Source organism: Zootermopsis nevadensis, unplaced genomic scaffold, assembly GCF_977971745.1.
Source record: "Zootermopsis nevadensis isolate Lab colony 2312 unplaced genomic scaffold, Znev_1.0 Znev_ptg000012l, whole genome shotgun sequence".
NCBI classification, from domain to species: domain Eukaryota; kingdom Metazoa; phylum Arthropoda; class Insecta; order Blattodea; family Termopsidae; genus Zootermopsis; species Zootermopsis nevadensis.
This window is the reverse complement of record NW_028259144.1, coordinates 6,324,837-6,348,370: the sequence shown is the minus strand read 5'-3', so window position 1 is coordinate 6,348,370 and position 23,534 is coordinate 6,324,837. Positions and strand designations below refer to the sequence as shown.

At 38.2% G+C, this 23,534-nt stretch overlaps 1 protein-coding gene and 1 long non-coding RNA gene across 2 annotated transcripts in view; both read right to left on the bottom strand.

Annotated features, from left to right (window-relative positions):
* The window catches only part of Cad87A (cadherin 87A), a 296,199-nt gene that overhangs the window by 73,927 nt on the left and 198,738 nt on the right, over positions 1-23,534 (bottom strand). The window lies entirely within an intron of this gene.
* LOC110832671 (uncharacterized) lies at positions 6,438-17,338 on the bottom strand. The gene is made up of 3 exons (XR_002544006.2): positions 17,157-17,338; positions 7,045-7,273; positions 6,438-6,475 (listed from the first exon to the last, which is right to left on the bottom strand). It is a non-coding gene; the product is annotated as an uncharacterized LOC110832671 (long non-coding RNA).

Sequence of the window (23,534 nt, the reverse complement as noted above, 5' to 3'; positions counted from 1 at the left end):
TTTTGTAATCTTACCTTATAAGATGAGCACCCTGTGTGTGACCAATGGGAGCAAGTGGATCAGAATTTCAGTTTTGTGTGGTAGTCCTTGAAACAGCCATACATACACACCCCTGCCCCACACTCACTACACCAATAAGTCGAATCCCATCAAAATAAATAGAGCCAAAACCACGTAAATTTCGTCTACTGTGACATCTTGCCACTTCCTAATCCTAGAGCAAAATGAAAATTTACTGAATGTTAAAGCATCTGGTAACTTATGCTGTGCTTTAAGAGGGCAAAACGACGGGATATACTTTTTATGGTTTCGTCGGAACTATTTTCACGCGCATGAAGACAAATAGTAAACCAGAAGAGATTTCCTTTGAAACCAACGTGAACGTGTTCAGTGGCCGAATACAAATATGCGCCTGGGTATACCGGCAACACGCGTTGCTATTGATCAGTCGGGTGGTATTTGGTTTAACAATCGTTACATATTTATGTTTTATCCCACACATATTCATATATACATACATATTTATTTGTATATGTATAAACCAACATTCGACGTTGAATTCTTAGGCAAACAACAACGTAGCCAGGGGATACATTTGGAAAGTGTACCGTTGGAAGAATGAATAAATGGACAAATTTTATTTCAGGATACACAGAAAATAATTAAATTAGAATTGATATGTAGATATATAATGAAACAAGTGATGTGCTTTTACCGAAACTGTGGGCGCAAAAATATGCTTGTTGTAGAAAGCATCAATGAAATATTAGATAAATGGATGTTTAGCATTGAAATGCGATTGAGCTAGAAATTAACATTTACAGCGTTGGAATTATAGTAAGGAGTGTGGACTACAGATTCACGTGCATCGTGGATTTACTCTAGTGAACAGAGTATTGCAATGTTTCTTTGTAATGTACCATCGTCTTCATAACCAAAGCAAACAATTAGATCCCACAGCAAAAAAATCATCAAGGAAGGAAAGGGAAGAGAGAAAATGAAAGACGAAGAGATAAAAATAAAACAAGAAAATAAGTGCACAAAAATAAAGGGAAACAGGAAAGATAAATTATTGACTGGCAAAGATTTGATATATAGATTCATTTATATATAAACATACAGGCAGGCAGACAGACAAACAAATGAACATAAATTACAGAAGATTACAGAAAAGAAAGCCCACAAAGAAAAGTAAAACAGACATGTGATCCATAACTTATAAAGAAGGTTATATTTACCAGAAGTAGATACTAAGAGATTAATAAAGCACGTAATGCATGCAGGTTTAAATAATTTCAGAGCCGAACCTTTGTAAGTTCAGCGTATAAACAGTGAAACCAAAACCAGTTTCAAAACGCCCCAAACAAGCAACAAAATCGGCAGCCAAATGCGAAGGAACGATGTAAGGGCGGCAGCACAGTCGCGGTGGCCGATGTGGCGTCGAGTTGGCGACCCGACGCCCGTTACTGAGTATGTCGGTCACGCCAGTTCCCATTGAGGCTTGCAATAAATATGCACAGTGCAGCAACTACCTACAAAGTAGGAAGGGTCCTTCCTCACACGCCAACAGTAACATTTGGTGAAAATCACAAACAACAGAAGTCGTCATCACAGTATTCTGCGCCAATCACCCTCCCTTCCTCACTTAGAAACGTTTAATATATTAAAACTAAAAATAATTAATTAAAATCCGTCAAACAATCAAACTCTCGAAACATTTAATATATCATACACCTCATAAAATATACGACGCTTAGTATAACATTGGTAAAGGCTTAAAATTCGTCTGAAAAGACTGAGGAACACCACGATAAACCCGCCTTAAAGCGCTTTCAATTGTTAGTTCATACTTTCCGGCGGTAGGCGAATGAAATGAAAGCAAAACGGACATCAAGCTCTCGGCTTAAAAAAAAATTCGTTAAAAGCAGCGATCTGGTATTTATGTGAAAGGTTTGGCACGCTTTAGATATTGCATCGGATCATCCCTTCTCACGTACAGAGATTACAGAATAAAAGAGGGAAACGTGTGTGAGCTTTAAAAGGGGTGTGTGTGTGTGGGGGGGAGGTGATTGTTGATGAATTTGGTTGGGTTGGGAGTGGTAACGTGATTAATGACCAGGTTTAAATGTTTTACTTTTATTTCAGACTGGGCAGTGGTTGATACAGGAGCGTGACTGTCCGAAAATCCACTACGCTCTGCGATTAACGAATAAACCGCATCATGGTTTAACGATGGTTATACAACAATGTTGCAGATCTATCATTAGGTGGTGGGAGTCTACAATGCGTGCCATTTTGTTTTATATCGATTAAAAATGCATATTTTAATGATTATACAAAAATCCAATAGATATTCCTCTAGTTTCGTCATACAAACTCCTGGTATATGATATAAAATAAATAACTTAAAACCAATCATAGCATGACGGATGAATCGGTAAGGATAACTGTATTTACAGTAGCCTACGGTCGACTAAATATTACACATTCAGTTAATACCGGCCAAGTCTAAGTAAAAGAAAAGTACTTTAAAATTAGACAACCATCTCTGTTTCGCTTCTAAACAGAGATGATTTCCGCGTATCTTCCATTTAATACAGCAACAAAATCAAAATAAATTTTCGGGCCCTTACATTAGACTTTATACCACATAAAGTTACCTCAACGGCAACTGTTTAAAAGGAAAACTTTACACTTGTTAGATGTAAATTCGTAATTTACTTCTTAAGGATTCTATATCAGTTACTATGTAGTATGAGGGAAGGCTGGCTGGGAAGGGAACAGTCATTAAATAAAACGGGCCTGTTAAAATCATTTATTTGCCTAATAAAACTTGCAAGAAACATCAAAGTTCTCTGCCACATAATGATTGCTGTGTAATCGTATCTCTAAACTCCTCTCGAGAGGCGTCTCAGACGTCTGGTAACTGAGAAACATTTCTTTCTGTCACAAACATCGAAGCCTCTGGCTTCTGCTTTCGACAAAAGTATCTGCACTACTGGAAACCGTACACAGAATCGAATAGATGGTAAACCCGGTCTTCCTCGCTATCCATCGTCGCCAATGTCCGCTTGATGGCGAACTTCGTGCCGGCGTCCAGTACAAAGCTTTCATATTATTCTTCGAAAATTACGAAACACTGAAAGATCGTACAAAGAGTACAGTCTTTTATTTATAAATCCGCTATATTAAGAAGGAATTACACAAAACTACATATAAGTCACGTGTGAACCATCTTTAATAATTTAAAGACAAAAGGACCTCCACAGAAATTTGTTCTGTGGTTGTGAAGTTCAAGTATTAAATTTTCCACAAAACGGTTAAAGATTTTTAATGGGTTTCCTTACACAAAATTCTTAATTACGCAACAAAGCTCAATTTTTTCACTTGACAAGAGACGGTTCATCCTTGAGAAATAGATACAAAGAAATTGGGGTGAGATTTTAAAAATCAATTTACCCAACGAAAGCCAAAGTACAAAAAAATAATTTTCTATTCCCTTGCAAAAGAATTTATCAGAAAACATGGACTAGAAAATGACATAAAATGGAATGTTAAAAACAGTTTGTGAAGCTTTGCAGGAGTTTCTGCGAACATGTTCAGCTCTAACGACTGTTGTTCTGTGTCTTGTTGTCTGTGGTAATATGGCACGCCTTTAGGTGACACTACACAATAAAGTGCAAAATAATACCACGCACATCGTGTGTATTATTTCATGGCTACCATCCCACTCTCGAGAAATCGTAACTTCACACAGGCGTAACGACTTAAAAAAATCCAACAAGTATAATAAATAGTAAAATTGATCAGATAATCATTGTTTGAAATTAAGTTAATGAAGTAAGAATATTAACTGGCTAACAGGCTTCGCAAATACAAAACACCAACTAGGATTTCGAAAAGCTGTTCTTTATCGGAGAAAATAAAGAACTTAAACTTTATCTGTTACCTTCCTTGCAGTTATCCAAGTACCAGACTTCTATTAGAATTTAACGTCTTCTGCAAAATGTGTAAATAAATTACTGCCATTATCCACTTGAGGTATGACCTCTGCCTATCGTACCGTTACACCTTCTAGGTAAGTACTAATTTATTTGCTAAAGTGCAGAGGGCAGGCGGGATAAACCACCCCCCACTATGCTTATCTTACTGACTGCACCAAAACTCCTTCATCCCAGTATAAACTTTGCTACCAATCCTGCAACGTACAGTATGGGAACACCGTTATGACTATAATACCCCACAGACGACCTGGTGAACGCATATCATAGAGAAACTTTCCAGTATTTATCACTAAATTACATGCTTCAAGACCACGGAGGGACTTCACACCTCCCTTAACACGCGACTTCAACAATACATCGTTGCTACGCTGTGAGTTCTCAGCTGTAGTCACTCGCCTGGGCTCCACTGCGCATGATTCAGCTGTGACCTTGAAGAACGCAATTTCGCGACGGTTGCGAAAAAGGATGTCACACAAGACCACGAGATAGCGCAGAGTCAGCGCTACAGCGTGACGATATTGCTAGATTCTTACACTACAGCTGATCAACAACGCATAAAATACAGTGCGTACATAAAATACGAGTTTACAACACTGTCAACTAGTATAACGTTGTCCATTTAATGTTCCAGATACCTCAACACCTTAAAACGTAAGCTGCTAGCTTATGTGTGCAGGATCTAAGAATTGGTGTTTACGAACATAGTACATCCTTACTAATACGAAAGACTCCAAAATGTATAGAAGGAAGAGTAAATAAAGACAAAACGGAGACGAGGGATACTGAGAGAAGGACGTGGACAGACAAGGAAGAACAGCCTAGATTTCAGATTCACAAGCCGGTGAGTATGAAGACGACTGTATTCTCGGATGGTGCTCTGTGTTGGCTAGTAAAACTTTACCGAGGTGCTTTCTCCCGCCATGATCAGGGGCAACGAGTAAACTTCAACCAGACTATACGGCGCTACATCCCGTAAGACAGCCATCTTAAAGGGAACCGTTTTAAATATTAAATATGTGAAATACTTGCATATAGCAATGTCCGGCTTAACTCTCGCGTACTGTAGCTACACCACACCACGTGCTCTCATGGAAGACCGATAGGTCCATCTTACACTGGCAATGGTGAAAGTAAAAGCCTCTACAGAGCCCAGTATTGAAACTGGAACTTTATCGCAGCCTTACCGGGGCTTCAAAGCGACGGTGCAACGCTGTAGTAACAGCTTTCCCATGACCGTAGCAAGCTTTAGACGAGCCTGCTGAAAATTTTATAGAAACACAGGAAGCCAAGAACAGCAGACCCTGATTTATTGATTAGGACTTTGCTTTCAAGACGTTCTTTGGCATCCTGGAAGAGTTACTTAAGAAGTAAATACCGCAAAGACAATTTTTGTCCCTTGAAGCCGAAAAATAAATCTGCATTTGATACTTTTGGGATTCGTATTTCTCTTCCTATAAACAGGGATTATTTCCTTAAACTTCATCAGGAAACTGATCTTTGTAATGGTAAAGAGCTGTGAAGATTTCCGTCTTCTGGGTTGTTGCGCTGTGTAGTCTGGTCGATGTTTACCAACGTTTCAGAGGTCATACTGCCTCCGTCATCAGAGTATGAAGATTTCTGTCTTCTGGGTTGTTGCGCTGTGTAGTCTGGTCGATGTTAACCAACGTTTCAGACGTCATACTGCCTCTGTCATCAGGGCGATGAATATTCATATATGACCTCCGAAACGTCGGTAAACATCTACCAGACTACACAGCGCAACAACCCAGAAGACAGAAATCTTCATACTCTGATGACGGAGGCAGTATGACCTCTGAAACGTTGGACCAGACTACACAGCGCAACAACCCAGAAGACAGAAATCTTCATACTCTGATGACGGAGGCAGTATGACCTCTGAAACGTTGGTAAACATCGACCAGACTACACAGCGCAACAACCCAGAAGACAGAAATCTTCATACTCTGATGACGGAGGCAGTATGACCTCTGAAACGTTGGTAAACATCGACCAGACTACACAGCGCAACAACACAGAAGACAGAAATCTTCATACTCACCGCTGTGAAAACCTCAAATCTTACAACGTAAAGAGCTGTGTTTTCTTCGCGGTACGAACTGAATTCTTATATATCATTTAAATGAACTCCGGCTTCTAAGGGTTAATAAGCTGTTATGAACGAAAAATTAACCAGAATCGCAAAGAAAGCAGAGTGCGTCTCCATTAGAAAGGTCAATTGGTTAATTATGTGTAGGGGAATAACGTTGTATCCTAAGGATTACACGAAATCCATACAAAAATTTATACGCAAAATGTGAAGCTGCCGGTTGTTAAAGTGGGCGGTGCATATAATTAAGCAATGAGCTTTAAAGGGTTAGTCTGAAAGACACATTAAAATAGATACAACGAATAATTCGTATGAATTGCATCTTACAGGCTTACCACTACGAAGACTGCAGACGTGAACTTACCTGCAAAGAAAAGAAATAATAAAATATTATTTACATTTTTAAAATTAATTGTCGTTACTTAAGCGTATTTTAATACGTGATTTATGAAATGACAGAACGAATGTGGTTAAGACCCGTAGGCTAAGCTTAAGGAAAAACACGTTAAAAATATTAATATTTATTAACGCTGAAATATTTTAATATAGTTCAAGCTTCTCATTAAGGTTCCGCCATCAATAAAATAATCATGACTTAATAATATTTATTACCACGGTATAGATGAGATATTTTCTAAACATGTCGAAATGCCAGCTCGCATTCAGTTGTGCTCTCATAATTTGAACTGAACGTTACTGAGCACGTAAAAGTGTCCGCAAGCTATTACGGACAACACCAAGAGAGTTATAACACAAATACCAGGCGCTCCACATGACAGAAACCACAGTAAACATTATTATTAAAACAATTATTCTCGCTAGAAGTGTGGTGACAAGAGGACAGCTTTTGATGTCGGTTCCACAACCACATTCTCTCATTACAATCAAATTTGAATTCAAACATATTAGTTCTGTCACATGAAAAATACTGACTGGCTGTTAAATACAGTGTATTCTTTTTCGAGACGGCACTCAGGCGGACGAGCGGACGCCCCACTAGTCAAGACGGGCCGGGCCGACTCGTATGGTAGAAGTTTGGTTCTCGGTTGCGTTGGCTAGAAAACTCTCTGTTGCGCAGGACAGAAATGAGTGACGAGATCCTGTGTATCCTTCCACAAAAAGCGGGGAATTTTCTCAGCATGCTGAGTGATTAATGTCTCTGCTAAACGATAAAAAATATATCCAGTAAAGCAGGGGTTCTAAACCTTTTTCGGTGGCGTACCACTAATTTTAATTTAACACATTAAATGTACCAATAACGAAATGCGTTCAGGGAAAACTGTTATTTACGTTCATATTAACTCTTGATTTTCTTACTTATTTCGAATACCACTCAACATTGGCTCGCGTACCATAGGTTGAGAAACGCTGCTGTAAAACGTTTGGCTCTCAGTACCAGTAAAAAGTAAAAGCACGATAAACTGGAAAAAATTAATTAATGAGGAACTTCACAGTCTGTACAGAGTATTATGAGACGACCAGACATGTAACCTACACCAAGAAATACATTAACAATTTTGATTCTACAACCTGAAATGGAACGACTATTATAGTATTTAAGTACATTTTTGAGAGTCTTGGACTGAAAGCGTGAAATTAAATATTGTATAATGATGTACTTTTGTGGAAAGTTCGGAGCAGCTAGGGTATTTCTTGTTTTGATGAAGCAAGACTTAATTCATTCGTAGAATTACAGATATTACAGATATCAGGGTAGAAGTTGATGATGCCTGCGTCATTAACGGTTCTCTCTACAAGTGCAAGGCAGGAGGTACGATGCTACTGTCGCCATATTAAGATAAGGTCTGAACATTTGTTGTTCTTATTACGGCGGAACGAACAGGCAGACGCTGAGTGTTTCTGTGTCTAATCAAGGAACGGAAATGTAGGGGTCCGGAACATATGAAACCACAGTTTAAGCGGCAGCCAGCCAGCCACCCTGGGAACTAATAGAACGTACGTCATTGTCCACATCCGCCAGTAAATCTTTGAAAAAAGAACAGATGGAGCTGCCACAATTTCCATGTCCATTAAAGTCACAAGGTCGGAGGTTAATTTCAGAAAAGCTCCCTCGTGGCCAAACCTTGAGGGGAAAAAAACGACGTGTGATAAAACCGACATCCTACTCCCGTCGTTTGAGCCGTCTGAATTGTGACATGAGGAAAAATATCATCAGTATTATTCACTAGATCAAGACCTGTCTCTTTTCCTTAGTCTTTCTTTATATTTTTGTCATCACTCTACTTTTTCCTTTCTATTTTTTTTTCCTTTTTTCTTCCTCCTTTCCTCATCTTGTCTGTCTTCTTTCCTTATTCAGCTATTGTTTTATCTGGTTCCTGTCTTATCGAATAAAATAATTTCCCAGACGTTATAAAGGATTTGTCACTAGACGAAGAGGTTAAAATATGAAAATAATTATTATCCCTTGTTTCTCGAGACATAGTATCCAAAACAAAAGTGTAATAACGAATTTAAATCACTTATAAATAATTATTTTTTATCCTATACGTTAAACATTGCTTCTTTTTCTTTCAAGTGCCAGTTTCCACAAAAAAATTATTATTCTGAACACTCTTGTATATGTCAAAACATACGCAGAGATACATAAAAATGTATGTGGCAAATTTTTTTTTTCTTCTAAATACCTAAACCGATTTCATACCGCGGCGTGCCCCATAGCAAAAACAGAATCTGTTGATTCACTGATATTTCACGTCATTAATACTCAACTAGTTCTGACATCCAGCTGCAAACAAAACGCTGTGAAACGAGAAGTACAGGTAACGGTGATGTGCTGTAATTGGCAGAAACTGAAGCTCAGAATTAACTTCCAACAACCGCACGTCACGAATGAAGGTAACTTCAACTGTGCCAGCCACACTCACGATGAACAAATATTAATGAAGGTAGCAAATGACGAGGCATGAACAATGCATTGGACATTTGATTTCAATCCGTTATATAATAAGGCGAATGGAAACAGAGTGGAGAGAGTATGAAAATTATAGCACAAACAGATCAAGACTGAATTTAAGAATTAATAACGAGAAAGAAGAGTGTGCTTGATTGACGCTTCACAGCCAAAGCCTGTCTAAATAACATTAATTAATACGAGTAATTTAGTCCGTACCTCAAAGAAAACAAAGCTCTTGACCATTACAAAGATTAACTGGTTAATGCTGTTTACAGACAGAATAATACGAATCCTATCAATACAAAAGGGACTGATTGTTAAAGCAGGTGAGGATATATGGCTGCCATCGGGGTTTGAAGGGTCAACTAACATATTTCACATCTCATCATGTTACAAAATATAACAGGGTTATCAATGCGGGATTCTGTGAACACTCACGTGCCGTAAGAGGCAGTAAAGGTCTCGAGTAGATAAGACTATAAGCTTCCCAAGAAAGACAACTTAATTAAGTCATTTATCGCTAAATTCACGATACAATTAAAGCATCTGAAAGAAAGCTAAGATAATAATTTTATAAACAGACGCGTCTGCAGACTGTTCAACGTATGGTAAACATCCAATTAAAAATACATACTTCAAATCCGTCCTTTGCCACGACTTTATAAAAGCTTATACGTCATTATCAGACACACAGAACACTCACTGCGACCGTAGACTATTCATTAAGTTTATTATTCTGAAGGGACAGAAATGCGTTTGATGTTTTTCAAGCGAAGTCTATCAGTAATACAACTCACTTGTCGATGCAACGGGGTGGAGATCGAGAATATATTTAATTCCTGTGACTGAACAGAACCGCGGCCCACAGTAAATACCAGCAGCGTCTTATAAGTTGGAAGCATTCGAAGGAAAATGCCATTTATACTTCATACATAATAAAAATAGATTTCAAACGAAGTGAAAGGAGACAGAAAATCCATTCAGTGTCTAAATGCAGTCATTAAGAGAGAGGTAGAAGAAAAGGGAATATATAGCTAAATTACGAAACATTAATATTGTTTTAAATCTACACAACACATAATTATGAGCTGCATTATTATGTGGCTACACTTTTTGACATGTATGTGTCATCTTCATTGAACTCTTCGAAAGGTCTTATTATGCCAAATTTCTTCCAGTTACTTTGATTTATATGGTGAAGAAATCATGAAACACAAAGAACGTTAATGACTACACATTCTAATAGCCCATTCTGTACTATTGACTCTGAAAGAAGCGCTGGATATGGAGTAAATTCCGTGACCTTGAAGCACGCAATTTTATGACGGCTAAAAAGGTGAGACGTTATTCACACCAAGTTACAATAAATCTCGAAAAATTTTCAAAATGTATTGGGGGACAGACACACATACATAGTAATACCACAAGACTGCCTTTTCTAATAAGAAAAGTTCATAAAACTAACTCACATTCAGTTAATGTATTCGTATTAAGCGACTCTTAATACCTCGCAAAATATATGGGATATATGTTATCTGGCACGCATGACGTTCATTACCAGTTTAAATACCCATCATAACAATACGATGAAACACAGAATGATGAAGAAAAACGAGGGGGAACTGCAGGCAACTGAATTTACAAATATTATTTTAATATTATTTATTTAAATGGCACAGCTCTCCACTACTGAAATTTTGTCTAGATGTTAAACCGTGACATACCAAATGTGTCCACGAGAAAAAATATAAAAAAATTCCAGTTCCCTTAAGCACGATTACATTTTTTGGACCACCTATATAATAACCAGATGTGTACTATGTGGAACAATGTTCAGTCTGCTTCTGCATACATTTCCATATAAAGTAATCTATTTCGAAATTAAAATAATAATTTCAGGACAAATCTGGCAAAGAAGAGTTCTTTCATTTATATATGCATCGAAAACATGACAAATACACGCTAGTAAATTACAGAATTATAACCAAAATACATATTTAATACTACTAATATGCGTCTTGTTATTATTCATTTCAAAATCTATTTATCATCTCGTCACTCTTTAAATATATTTTAAAAGACAGGATTGTATCCAGGGTGTAAACAAATTCATCCCATTTATCTCCCTTTGTTTATTAGTTAAATAATGGATAAAAAATTATCGAAAAACGGAGGCTATATTAATAATTGTTATAAGAAAAAGTAGAGAAAATTTTTATTCGGTTGTCTGTCATTAGAAGTATATTACCTGGTTATAATACAAAAATTACCGAAACGTTGGAATTCTCCGATGCGGCTGATCGTCAGCGAAGATCTTACCACTAAACAGTCACTGTAAAATCCTCAAGTCATATAAAATTTCTAATGTTTGTCATATCAATTTGTAAGCTGAATCAGTAAAATCGGAGACAAGATAAATTCAATGTAGTCTATCAATAAAAGGCCTTTATATGCAATAAGAATGACATGCGCAAAAGGACATTTGTATTCTAAACGAAATTAAACCAACGATTCTGCATGCTAGTACTGCTTCACATTCGAAATATCCCAGGTTTATAACACGGACAAAATCGAGCGTCAACAACCTCCAGCACAATTATTTTAACATTTAAATTTAACAATTAACAAATTAACATTTCCGCCTATAATGCCATCATTAGTACAATATAATGTAGCCTGTTTTGCGTAAATAATTTCGTATCGAGAAAAATCCTCGATTACACCCACACAATCAAATCCATTAACATTCCATCGATTTCACAGTTCATAATCATATTATCGGTTGACTCAATACAATCTTTAAATAAAATAAGGAGTAAATATACAAATTACTGTGGTTCTTAAAATCATTTTAACTTATTAATGAGCGAAATTTCAGGTAATTACAGAATTAAGAATGTGGTTCATAATGTTACCAGATGGTCTGACACCCATGACGCTTGTGCCATTCATCTTTTCCCTCCCACCCCCTCCGCCAACCCACTACAACCCGTCAGTATGCTAATCCCGAGTCACTCGTCACAGATATCACGTTCTTGCCATTTGTCTTCAAAATGCAAAATTTTCCTTAAGAAATACATGGAGGAAAAGAAACATTTCGAACTCAGCTTTCTCCATCACTTCTAGAACGTTCTGCACCCAGTCTCTTCTTTATTTAACCAACGGACACGTTCGTTTACCACATTTAAATTCTAATAAGCCGATTATGATAACAGATGCGTGTGGCCCATATTTTAAACTTCATTTCCTTCCAATTTCCAGCCGAAATATTAAAAAACCTTTATCTGAATACGTTAATGACATGAATATAAAATGCAAGTAACTTGGTGAATGTAGCCTGTAGTCCATTTATTTCAGTGGTAGAAATGATATATTAGTAAAAAATACAAAGAAATTGTATATCCACGAAGAACACGTTTTCTTCATTTATTTTTTTCCCTGGTGTAATGCAAGGATAGATAAAGGAACCGGGGGGGGGGGGGGGGGGGAAGAAAAAGGGTCACTATTTGAGCTGCCATACTAAAAAATAAACCTCACTTATTTCGAAGAATATATGTAATAAATGTACATTACATCTGTTCTTTATGGCCACATGGTTCTGGCTGCAACCCATACATTATTACTTCCGCCTCACGTTCTAAATATATGCAACAATGTAACAAGTCGACCTTACGATTCACTGCCGCTATATTTCTCTTTCTTTGTACTGTCTGTCTGAGAGGTGAATTGACTCGACCTTGAGGCTGTGACGTGCTGAATGCTGTCCTAAAAACATTAGCCCTTACTAAAAATGTTCCCATTGGAACACACTGCATGCTATATGATACTATATACAGGTGTGTTACCAATGATCCGACTAATGTACTAAACTCAATTTTTTATTTATTTAGTGTTCTGTCTGACGAACAGGATCCTTCCATCCTTTTCTCGGACTGGGACCTGTTCATATACGTTCTTGGCAGATGATCCAGAAGTGGTTTGCTATTGCCTTCTTCTGTGTGTGAATGGAGTAATTGTTGGGATGCCACGGAGAAACCGTGGAAGCCCCCGGAGGAAAACTCCGTGTTGCCTAGACCACGGCCTTGCCCAACACAAGTTATAAATTCGGGCACCGTATACTGTATATTAGATCTGTAGTTTACCTTCTGGATTGGTATCTATTTGAATGTGGAGTAAATTCTCAGCTCAGACGGACATTACCTTCTTGCGTTAATGAGAATCTCAATCCGATATTTTTTAATCAGAAGATATTATTTTTTATGCCATGGAACCTCAAAAGAAACAGTCTCTAAGCTTAGTAGCTTGCTGTTGATGTAAAACTTCAGCTTTATTAATGCGTTGTTTGATTAAAATCAGTTCTGAACGCATTTAATACCTTACGACAATATCACAACGCTAATTAAAATCTGTAATATCGTGCTTTCAGATTCCCAGATTCTCCCCAAGTCGGATATACACAAAGCTTAATGAATATAAACCAGGGGTGGAGAAACTAAGGCCCAGAAAGTAATGGGATGCTACTGGAGACTTCATATGTATTTCTTACTTTATTTAATAATTCTTCTTAAGTAAACATGGTGCCTTTGCAGGTTATATAATTTAAAATGCAACCGAAAAACAGTAACGTACTACGGTACGAATATTAAATCAAAAGCAGGCTCAACGAAACTCATTGCCCTGATCATGAGGGCATCAAATACCACTGAAACGTAGGTAAAATTGTATCAGACTACACGGCGCTACAACCCAGAAGACAACGTCGTGAGAACCTCAAATCCGACACACGTCTCCATGTTTGCGATCATTAAAACACGAACAGCGGAAACAAAATTGTACATACCTATTTATGATACAATTGTACACAAAATAACACGCATTATTCCTTCCACGACATATAAATCTTTATAAAGTGAAATAGCAAAATAACAGTCAGTAGTTGGAATTTACATGAATAAAACAGAAAATAATAAAAAATACTAGAACGGAATGCAATTTTTTTTACAAAGGGTGATGGAAAAAATTTTCACCATTTACGTGAAAGGGCAGAGGAACTAACACGTTCTACGGCAAAGCATAATTTAGTTACATATGTGTAATCATCGAGGTTTTGCCTTTTATGAAAATCATCTAAAAGGGAAATTATACATTAAAAATTTCTCCCCAGTAGCAGCAGGCCATGTTTCTTAGCTGACGTTGACTTAGGATGCTGGAGGAAGTACACTGCAGAAGCTAGATCGGTAGGGTTTCCCGGTAGGTTGCCCCGAGGGGTAGTATCATTAAGGAGGAGTAATACACAAGTCTTCCACATCTGTTCCACGTACATTTTCTCTCTCATCTGCTAAATCTGCCCTATGTCAGTCTCAACCTCCGTGGACGGTCTGGATCATTAAGGGAACATTCAACTTATGATAACCTGCTGGCGGAAAATGTATACTTCAGCTTTAGGAAGCTTAGCCTTAAACCGAAAGTAATTGTATGTACTTTGAAGTATTAAGGGCTCTGACTTAAACAGCAGTTTACTCATATAGATCTTTTATAGACCAAGACACGTACAAGATTCTCTGTTACTCATTATAAAAAGGTAAAGTTAATTAAGTACCCCACTAATAAGATTTAGTTCTACACATTCTTAAACTCGGCATAAGAACAGAGGTTAATGGTTGGTTTAACGTTCCGACTGCTTCATCTCAAGTACAAACTTGACATAAAATTTTATTAACACCAGCAATTATTTGGATGTTGTGGCAAACAGAATATCACTCTTCCTGCCGGTAATCGAAACCTTATACACTTTTTCCAATGACCTGTTCACTTACGACATACAGACACATTACTGTGATGTAAAAATATATAATACATTTCAAACAAAAGGAAGTAATTAGCAAAAACATGTAAATACAATAGACAGAATTTGCATTATAGGGAGTGAAGCATACGGTTCCAACATCACAAAGCCTGTCAGATAATTAATTAGACCGATTTGTTGGTTGGTTAGTTACATGATCCCGATAGTAGAATAATCTGGCGGTTATAGCTGGCAAGTGCTAGCTGTAAGTTCCTGGCGACATTACCTGGACATACTAACTACAAACACTTCTTACAACTAAAAAAATAAACACACAATTATTTGTCTTTATATTTGGTGAAACTTGTCAATATTGCATCTCAGAATATGGAAAGTTACAATTTTGATACCCCAGAGAACAAAGAGAGATATATTTTAATAATTTCAACAACAAAAAAACAACATAAAAATGCTTCTCCGTCTTTCATACACAATGATTTCTATTTTAGTCTTTATCCACTTTTGCCCGCAGGTGTCGAGGTACACATTCATTCATTTAATCCTATTAGACTTTTGGTAGGACTCCTTAAACGAGTGATCAGCCAGTCGCAAGGCCTCTACCTACACAGGACAACACAACACAGAAAGACGCGGACAAACATCAATGCCCTGAGTGAGAATCGAACCTACGGTCCCAGTGCCCAAGCGCACGAGGTCCACACCTCAGACCGCGTGGCCACTGCGACCGGCCATTTAAAATACTTTAATCCACATCACAAATATATGATACGTACCAAGTGCGCAAATCCGCTAAAAACAGACATTTGACGCAGCGGATTATCGTGTCAGCACGTCCGGGCGAGTTCCTTAATTACTAAATCAGGTGCATCTCATAAATGCAAGCAGATGCTACGTCACTGGTATATAAGCCGTGGCAGGTAGATCCAGTCCGCTGGATGTTATGCATATGAAATGACGGATCGGAGGGCAGACAATACTACGTGACACGCAACGCAGTAATTACAACAGAGAACAAGGCTGATGGAGACTTATTTGAAATTCAAAGTACCGGTTGCAAATCTGTTTGTAGCGGCAAAGCAGTAGCGAGAGGAGTGTGTGGAAGACTTTATATTGCAAAGGTGATGAAGACCAGAGAACCTGCAGACACGTGCATAAGCGTGCCGGAAGGCATTCAATTTTGTAATCACAGATTTACGAAGGAAGTCTTCACTTTTAACTTCGTCGTTATTATAAATCATGTTACCAGTAAGAAATATTATAAGACGCCTGAAAAAGTTATTTATTTTGGTTCGGTTCTGTCTGCAAGCAACTGCTAGCTGGATCACTCCAAAGCATCTCTTTGAACATGTTTCTTATAGATAAGTTGCCAGAAATAACTCTATCTGAAACGTCGGTAAGCTTCTACCAGACTCATCGCTCTGATGATGGAGACAGCAAGAACCTCTGAAACGTCGGTAAACTTCTAACATACTACACTGCACAACAACCCAGAAGACAGCCATGTTCATATTGAAAGAAGTTTGTACACTCCTGTCTAATAAAACAATGTTGTTTAAACTCGACTTCACCCTCTTGCACCCTCTTTCCACAATCTTTTTTAACCCTCCTTCAGCGCCCCCGAAAGCGGAACGCGGCAAAATTAAGCTCTTTCAGCACCACACCCATTCACAGATAATGAACCAAAGGAATGTACAATCAACTGCACTGTGCGTGCGTGCGTGTGTATAATGTTGGCATACAAACCCGCGGAAATACAAGGACTCCAGGTAAATGAGATGATCTCAGTAGAATGGCTCACAGTAGTTTATCAACTCACACAGCCGGAACACCAAGTCCAATTAAATTTCATATTTAAGCTCCTTCACGATGAGAATAAGAATATTAAAATCAACAAATATTTTTCACCATTTAGTTAAGGATAATTTATTTTCTAATCTGCGCAGAATTTTAACAAAGAATTGTAGTTTACGTATAGCTTTGTTAAATACGTGGAGAAGGTTCTTTATTAAGAAGCTAATAGTAGCTCAACTCTCCTTTATGGAGCCCTGAAGTTTACGTGTGATTTGAATCTTCCGCGGCGACCAGCCATGTAAGATGGTTTAATGGATAAAACACCAGCAGTTCGAGAACCATCTTCGTCCTCGTCCTCAGGGTGCTGAAGTACTTTTGTACCCAAGAGAAAATCAACATTTGAACATTTTACACTTTGAGAGAGACACGGTTAAGGGTGACGCAGAAAATCTGTAGTGGACCCAATCGGTATCGAACAAAAGTCTTCCTGTATAAAAGGCGATTACCTTACCATTTTAAAAGTTTTGCCCTTACTATTATGGTTACTTGTCATGACGCCAACAGAAAACCACGTTGATCCCCACAGAGAGACAACTTGCACAGCCATTTCTACAGGAAACTGCTTTTAGTCAGAGTATATTTATGAAGTTTAAATTTTAATATACGACACACGTACAACTTCAATGAAACAACCTAATTATTTCGAACACAACAGGTAGCTAGGGAACGGTTAAGTAAAGTTTGAACTTTCCATAACAATGACTAAAGTTACCTAGCAACCAATAAGCATACATCTGACAAGACTGCTTTCTATGCATATGTATGTTTTGTACGGCAGATTCAACAAAGGAATGAGGAACCTCTTCCATAAGAGCAAATAGATTCGAACAGCAGAGAAAAAGATGAAGTTAGGAATAAAGGCGAACGTTAATGAGCAAAGGAAAGCAATTTTCTATCTCCAGTTTTGTCTTGTTTTATCTTTGTCTTCTTAATAAACACGTTGATGTGTTCACAGTTCTTCCTTAACTTTAATTTTCCAGAAGCATTCTTTAGGCAGACGTTCCTGGAATGCTGAAGTTCGCACTATCAGATATCCCTTTGATCATGTGAGAAGGTAAAATGACAATACATAATAGCCAAGTCAAACAGAGTTAATAGGGGTTTATAAACAAGACATCATCTTTCAGTGTAGGGCGTTGAATATAAAATACACTACAGATGCTGGATTTGTAAGGTTTCAGTTCTTGAAGATAGAGATTGTATGCTTCTCCAAAACGTTGGTATCGACCTAGGAGTCGACACGGCGTTAATACCCAGGAGAAAAACATCGATATCTTCACCGCCGTAACAATTTCAAACCTCATTCTCTCGGGCCCAAGATACTAATATCTCCACTTCGTTTTGAGCATTTTCTACGAGCTATCAAAATATGACAATAAAAACTGAGAAACTGTAGGAAAAAACCCCACGAAACTTGCATTATATGATTCAGAATTTTGATTTTTAAAATCAAACTAACAAAAATTATTATCATTACAAATGGATTTTTGGAGACCATAGGAAAAACACCAAAGACAGAAAATTCCATATCACGTAATTAGAAAAAAATTGGTTTACAAAATTCTAATCTTGACTGTACAAAAACGAAGCTTCCGAGGCGTCCAAAGAAATACAGACAACAGACGGCCCCCATACAAGTGTTGGAGTGGATGGCAATGGAGTCCCAGATGGATAAGAGGAGTCGAGGATGCGACGACAAAGAGACGAGTGGAAGGAGGACATTGACGTTAACAGACCGATATATAGGTCCCTCAATTTGTATTAGCACAGCGTCAGAGCACAGATATTGAAGAACGTAAAGGAAATGTTTGTCATATAACCCAACAGTGACATATGTTATATTATTATTACGATTATTATATTCAAACGTCTTTCTATCGTGATGCGAATGATGGGAGATTTACAAAAGGAGAAGAGGGTAGGAACGGAAGAAGGTTACAGTTCGGGTCGTGTATGAAACATTTGCTTGGCTCCGATATTTCGACCGCTTGCCCAAAGCACTGCGTGCTGTGACAAAAGTCAACGATGGCTGTCACCAGCATAAGTAGGTTTAACGAAGTAACTCACGGTTACAAATGAGAAGGAGATAATTGACAATAACCGTATAATCTGCCGATGTTTTCTGAACAGTCAGTAGAACGCCTGCTCGCGTGACCTTGACGCGACCGGATAGACCTAGTGGCGAGCAGGCAGGCATCTCTCAAGATAACTTGCGCGTATAGTAACTTCTACTTGGTCAAATGACTTCCAGTGGGGCGACCCATGTCCGAACTTGTCACTCCGGCCCCTAAAGTGCTGACCGTAGTGACAAAACTTTAGGTTCCCAGTCCACTTACAAACGCCCGATCTTCTTTTTTGCCCTCTCCTAGGTTTCAAATTGGTTTATAAGTCTGCGTACTGAAAGAGGACCTGCTGAAGCAAAGTTTTTCTTTCTCCAGAAAACTTCGCTCCTAAAAATTCACTTATATGTTCTCTTTTTATTATCCCACCTACTGTGTCCATATTGAATTTGTTTTAACTTTATCAAAGTCCTTGGAAAGCTAATAGTCGCTAAGCTAGTCCAGAAATGTCTTGTCATGTACGGTAGACGAAGGTTGATTATCCTGTTCAAAAACACCGGACATTCGTCCTTATGCAGATTTCAGTACTTATCTTAGATGTTTAATTTCTGCTATAAATAAGCGCCTTGTAATGTAACGAGGCAGGAAAAACATATCGAAATTGTTCCTCTGGTTTGTGACGGCGTGTGGTCTTGTGGGTAGACACCAGCGTTTTGTAGAAATATGCTGTCTCCATTTTCATGGTTCAAGTTAGGGTGTTATGAAAGGGGGGGGGAAGATCCCCCCCCCCCCCCCAAGAGCAGGGATTGAAGAGAAGTCTCCACTTATATATACCTCGCATATTTTCCGAGGGTTTGGATCCACTGGCCGAGCTGTATATGGTTCGTTCTACAAGAGATTTATAAAGGCAAATGGATGGATAATAATTCTACTGAGAGAAACTGTGAAGTGGATAGTTGATACGAAATATGTTCTTTTGTTCTGGTAACTAACTAGAGCAGATTTTTCATGCTTTTCTAAACACAGTATGGACTCGGAATGTCGCATACCGGAAGAGTATTGGTTCCTGTTTGTCAGCACCGAATAATCAATAAAACTAATACCAAACATTGTTTTAAATTGCTTCGGAATGTTTGATTTTAATTGGTTATAGGTACACGGATTTTGGAATCTGTATTATCATTCCAATGCCAATAACTCGGTTTCTCTGCAATGTACAGGAAATCAGAATGTTGGATTTTGACATAACCGTGCTTTTTAGTGTCGTACCGAACTACAATATCAATCATTCAACATCCGTGGTGTTGAATTATTTAATATTTACATCTATTTAACTACCGAACTGGAGAGCAATGGTTTCCGAAATGCCAATTTACGTGACATTCACAAACAGTCCGTTTGGCAAAACAATTAGTTTACTTTGTCGACGACAGAAATGAATAGACTGGAGTTTGTTGGTATGGCAATAGACATTACTGACAGGGACTTGGAGTGAGGTTTTACGTATGCGCAGAAAATACTCTCCTAAAGAAGACATGAGACCCTTCTTGTTTCCTTGTACGTACTCTTATATCCATTATTAGAGCTTCAATGTTCCTTGTAGTGTCGCGATTTAATGTTCTGTGGGTTGTTCCAGAACAATCGAAAGTTCGGCAGACAGGTGCTAACATTTACCTGTATGGCTTGAGGGACTTCTTCTCCCACAGGATCATTAATTATGTGTCCCTGCAATTCAGGACATGCCCATTTCTTCCCCCTGCACACAATAGTATCACAACCCCTTTGAACGTGAACAGGATCACGTCACTTAGATGACCGAAATATTACAAACTTTGAGCACCTTTTCCTTTTCTGTTGCGATGGGGCGAGACTCTTTCTGTGAATCTGCAGCCGCTAACGCGTCCATTGTCCATCCTGCAGACGGTGAATAAATTAATGAATATGGAGCAGCGGTGGAATGATAATGACAGGGGGAAACCGAAGAACTCACAAATCCAACATGGACTGACCTGGGTGCGAAAACAAGCCTCCGAGATGAAAATCCGACCTAAGCTATGGCATGACCTCCTTAGAGTACCTCAGTTTACGAGGTTAGAATCTCAGTTGTGGTTAAGATTATATAAAACATCTATTTCGTGGTTTTCTACAGTCCTGCCCGGACCTATAACGATCACTGATCAATTCTCTAACCATTCGAGAAGAATGATATGGGTGATGAAAGTAGCACGCAGTGGGGCAGATGAGAAATGCATCTGAAAGAAGATACAAACTGTCAGACCTAGGCGTGGATAATATTAAAATTGATCTCAAAGTGTATAAGAGGGAGTATACGGAATTGATGTGTCTCAGGAGGGAATTTGCAATCAGTTATCGGGTTTAATAAGAAGCGGCGAATTTCTTGGTTCGTTAAGTTACTAATAACTTCTTAAGAGAAACTGCTACATGTAATTCTGCAGCTCGAGAAGACTTTCTCTTACTCCTACAGGCGCATAACGGAGCATCACTTACTCCAGCATCTGAATAAGCGAGGTCGCTGTACAGATTACGAAGTTATCTCGTCTGCAAAGCAATTTCATCCGTCCTGCAAAACACAGTTAGCAGGAGAAAGAGCCTTATCATAAATATTGCAAAACAGACACCGACTTCAAAGAGTGTTATCTCCTTCAGTCATTAGGGCAATTTGAGCGTCTGCTTCGAACCATCTGTTCATGATAATCCACAGCTAATTCTTTGTTCTTCCACCAGAATGTTTTCACTGAAGCTTATTTGTCGCTAGAATCCAGTTCTAGAATTAATGGGCGTGTTTTTACCAAAGTTTCTCCTCTTATCTCAGTTTTCTTCCTTGATTTTTATTACAGAATACCCTACAGTGTGAACCAGCTTTAGCCACAAACAACTTTACATTCCAACTGGACAGGATGTTTGCTAGGGTTCGCTATTGTTATACTGAGCTGAAAAGGGCAAAGGGTTACAATAGAGGGATGTTTGACAAGGGAAGCGAAGAACTGAAGGGAAAAAGTGAGGAAGTTTTACTGTTGTTTTTTGAATGAAAAAAAAATCCCCTTTTTCGTTAAGTGCAATTTTCTGTAGTTCTGTATTATACATATAAAAAGAGATAATAGCAGGTCGCATTGAGTGGATACATACATACATACATATATAATGATTGATTTATGGGTTGTAAGCGTGCTTCAACGGAGGAATAGGGGAACCTTTTTAAACGATAATGTGACTGCCAATTTCTCGATATCGAATTTTCAAGTAGCCTTCTCTTGATCGGTTGCAAACAGCGGGAAAATTCAACCCCTCCTCCCATTCGTGAAGAAAAAAAAGAACGAAACGGTTGAGATTTTAATTTGAATACCAACAACAAATTCCCATGCAATGCTAGGACACGCGATCCTTTGTAGAACACTAACAAACCATAGGAGTTAAACGGTTATGCCTATTATTTGTGTGATAAAAAATTAATTTGGGCGTATTCGCAAAATATTTTTTTAAAAAGACGTCTGTTTGCTTCGCCGTGTGTCTCTCAGCATGTAACTAGAGAAGCATTGAACCGATTTTCACAAAATTTGATTATGTGAAGTTTAAAAAAAACTTCATCTGCATATTCCAATTTTGGTTAAAATCAGAAAAAAAGTGACTGTATAGGGAAACACCACACGGGGAATCACCGGTCAACTGCGCAGCCGCGTTGAAGAAATTCCCAGTAATCCTTCGTCATGACTGTCGTCAGCCAATCAGACACACCTCAAGACAACACTCGCGCAAGAAGTCATTTATTCACAACGTTCAAACGCCAAATTTCAGCCCAACCGTCAGAATTGTCACGCTCAAATTTTTATGTGATATGCCGAGTTCAGGGGACATTTCAAGTTCAATATAAATTACAGATTATGGGCTTACTTGTCTAATACAAATTAAAATTTTATTCGCCTGACAACAGAGGCACTCAATATCAAATATCATCAAAATTCGTTCCTTACTTCCAGAGATAAAACATCCAAATAAACATATATCCCCATTATGAGTTCACTTTATGGACTTCGTCCAAAGACGTATCATAAGCTATGATTTACACACTTTAGAGAAACAGAGTTTTGGTTTTGGCAGCGTTAATTAACAGTAGAGATACTACACTGAAACTTAAAATTCTACTTCAGTGCACAGAAGTGCTTAAATTTATTGTTGTTCTGGGTTCTAACGCCGTGTAGACTCGTATGTAGACTCCAACCCAGAGGAGCACCGTCGTTTGCTTGGAATGTTTTACGAATTCAAGATTTACGTATTATGATTGGGATTAGAACGTCTGTGTGATTCATTTGTCATGAATGAGTGAACTGGGCTGAAGTTAAAGCTGACTTGAACCTCAGACGGAATACACAGTGCGCCATAAATCATTCGGCAAGAGACAGGAAGAAGGGCGGAAAACAGTTCTTGTAAATCCCACTGCAAAGGTTTGTCTCTGGCTACAGAATTTTCTGCAGAACACCTCGAGGGAGGGGGTGGGAATTCCTCCTTCATCAATAACTATATTTTATTTTGTGAGCGATTCCTTTCAATTGAAGTATTAATAAAATTACAGAACTCCGGACTACATGCACAATACAAATATGGATTTTTATATCACCTTGAAGCTCCTATACGGAATGACATCAATAAAACCGGATTCCCCATAAGACATTGCAACTTTTTTCTGTAGCTAGAAGACAAAGTGGTATTAAGAAGCACAAAAACACACATTGACCATAAATTTCCTGTTATCATGCGGAAATGAACACAGTCCATG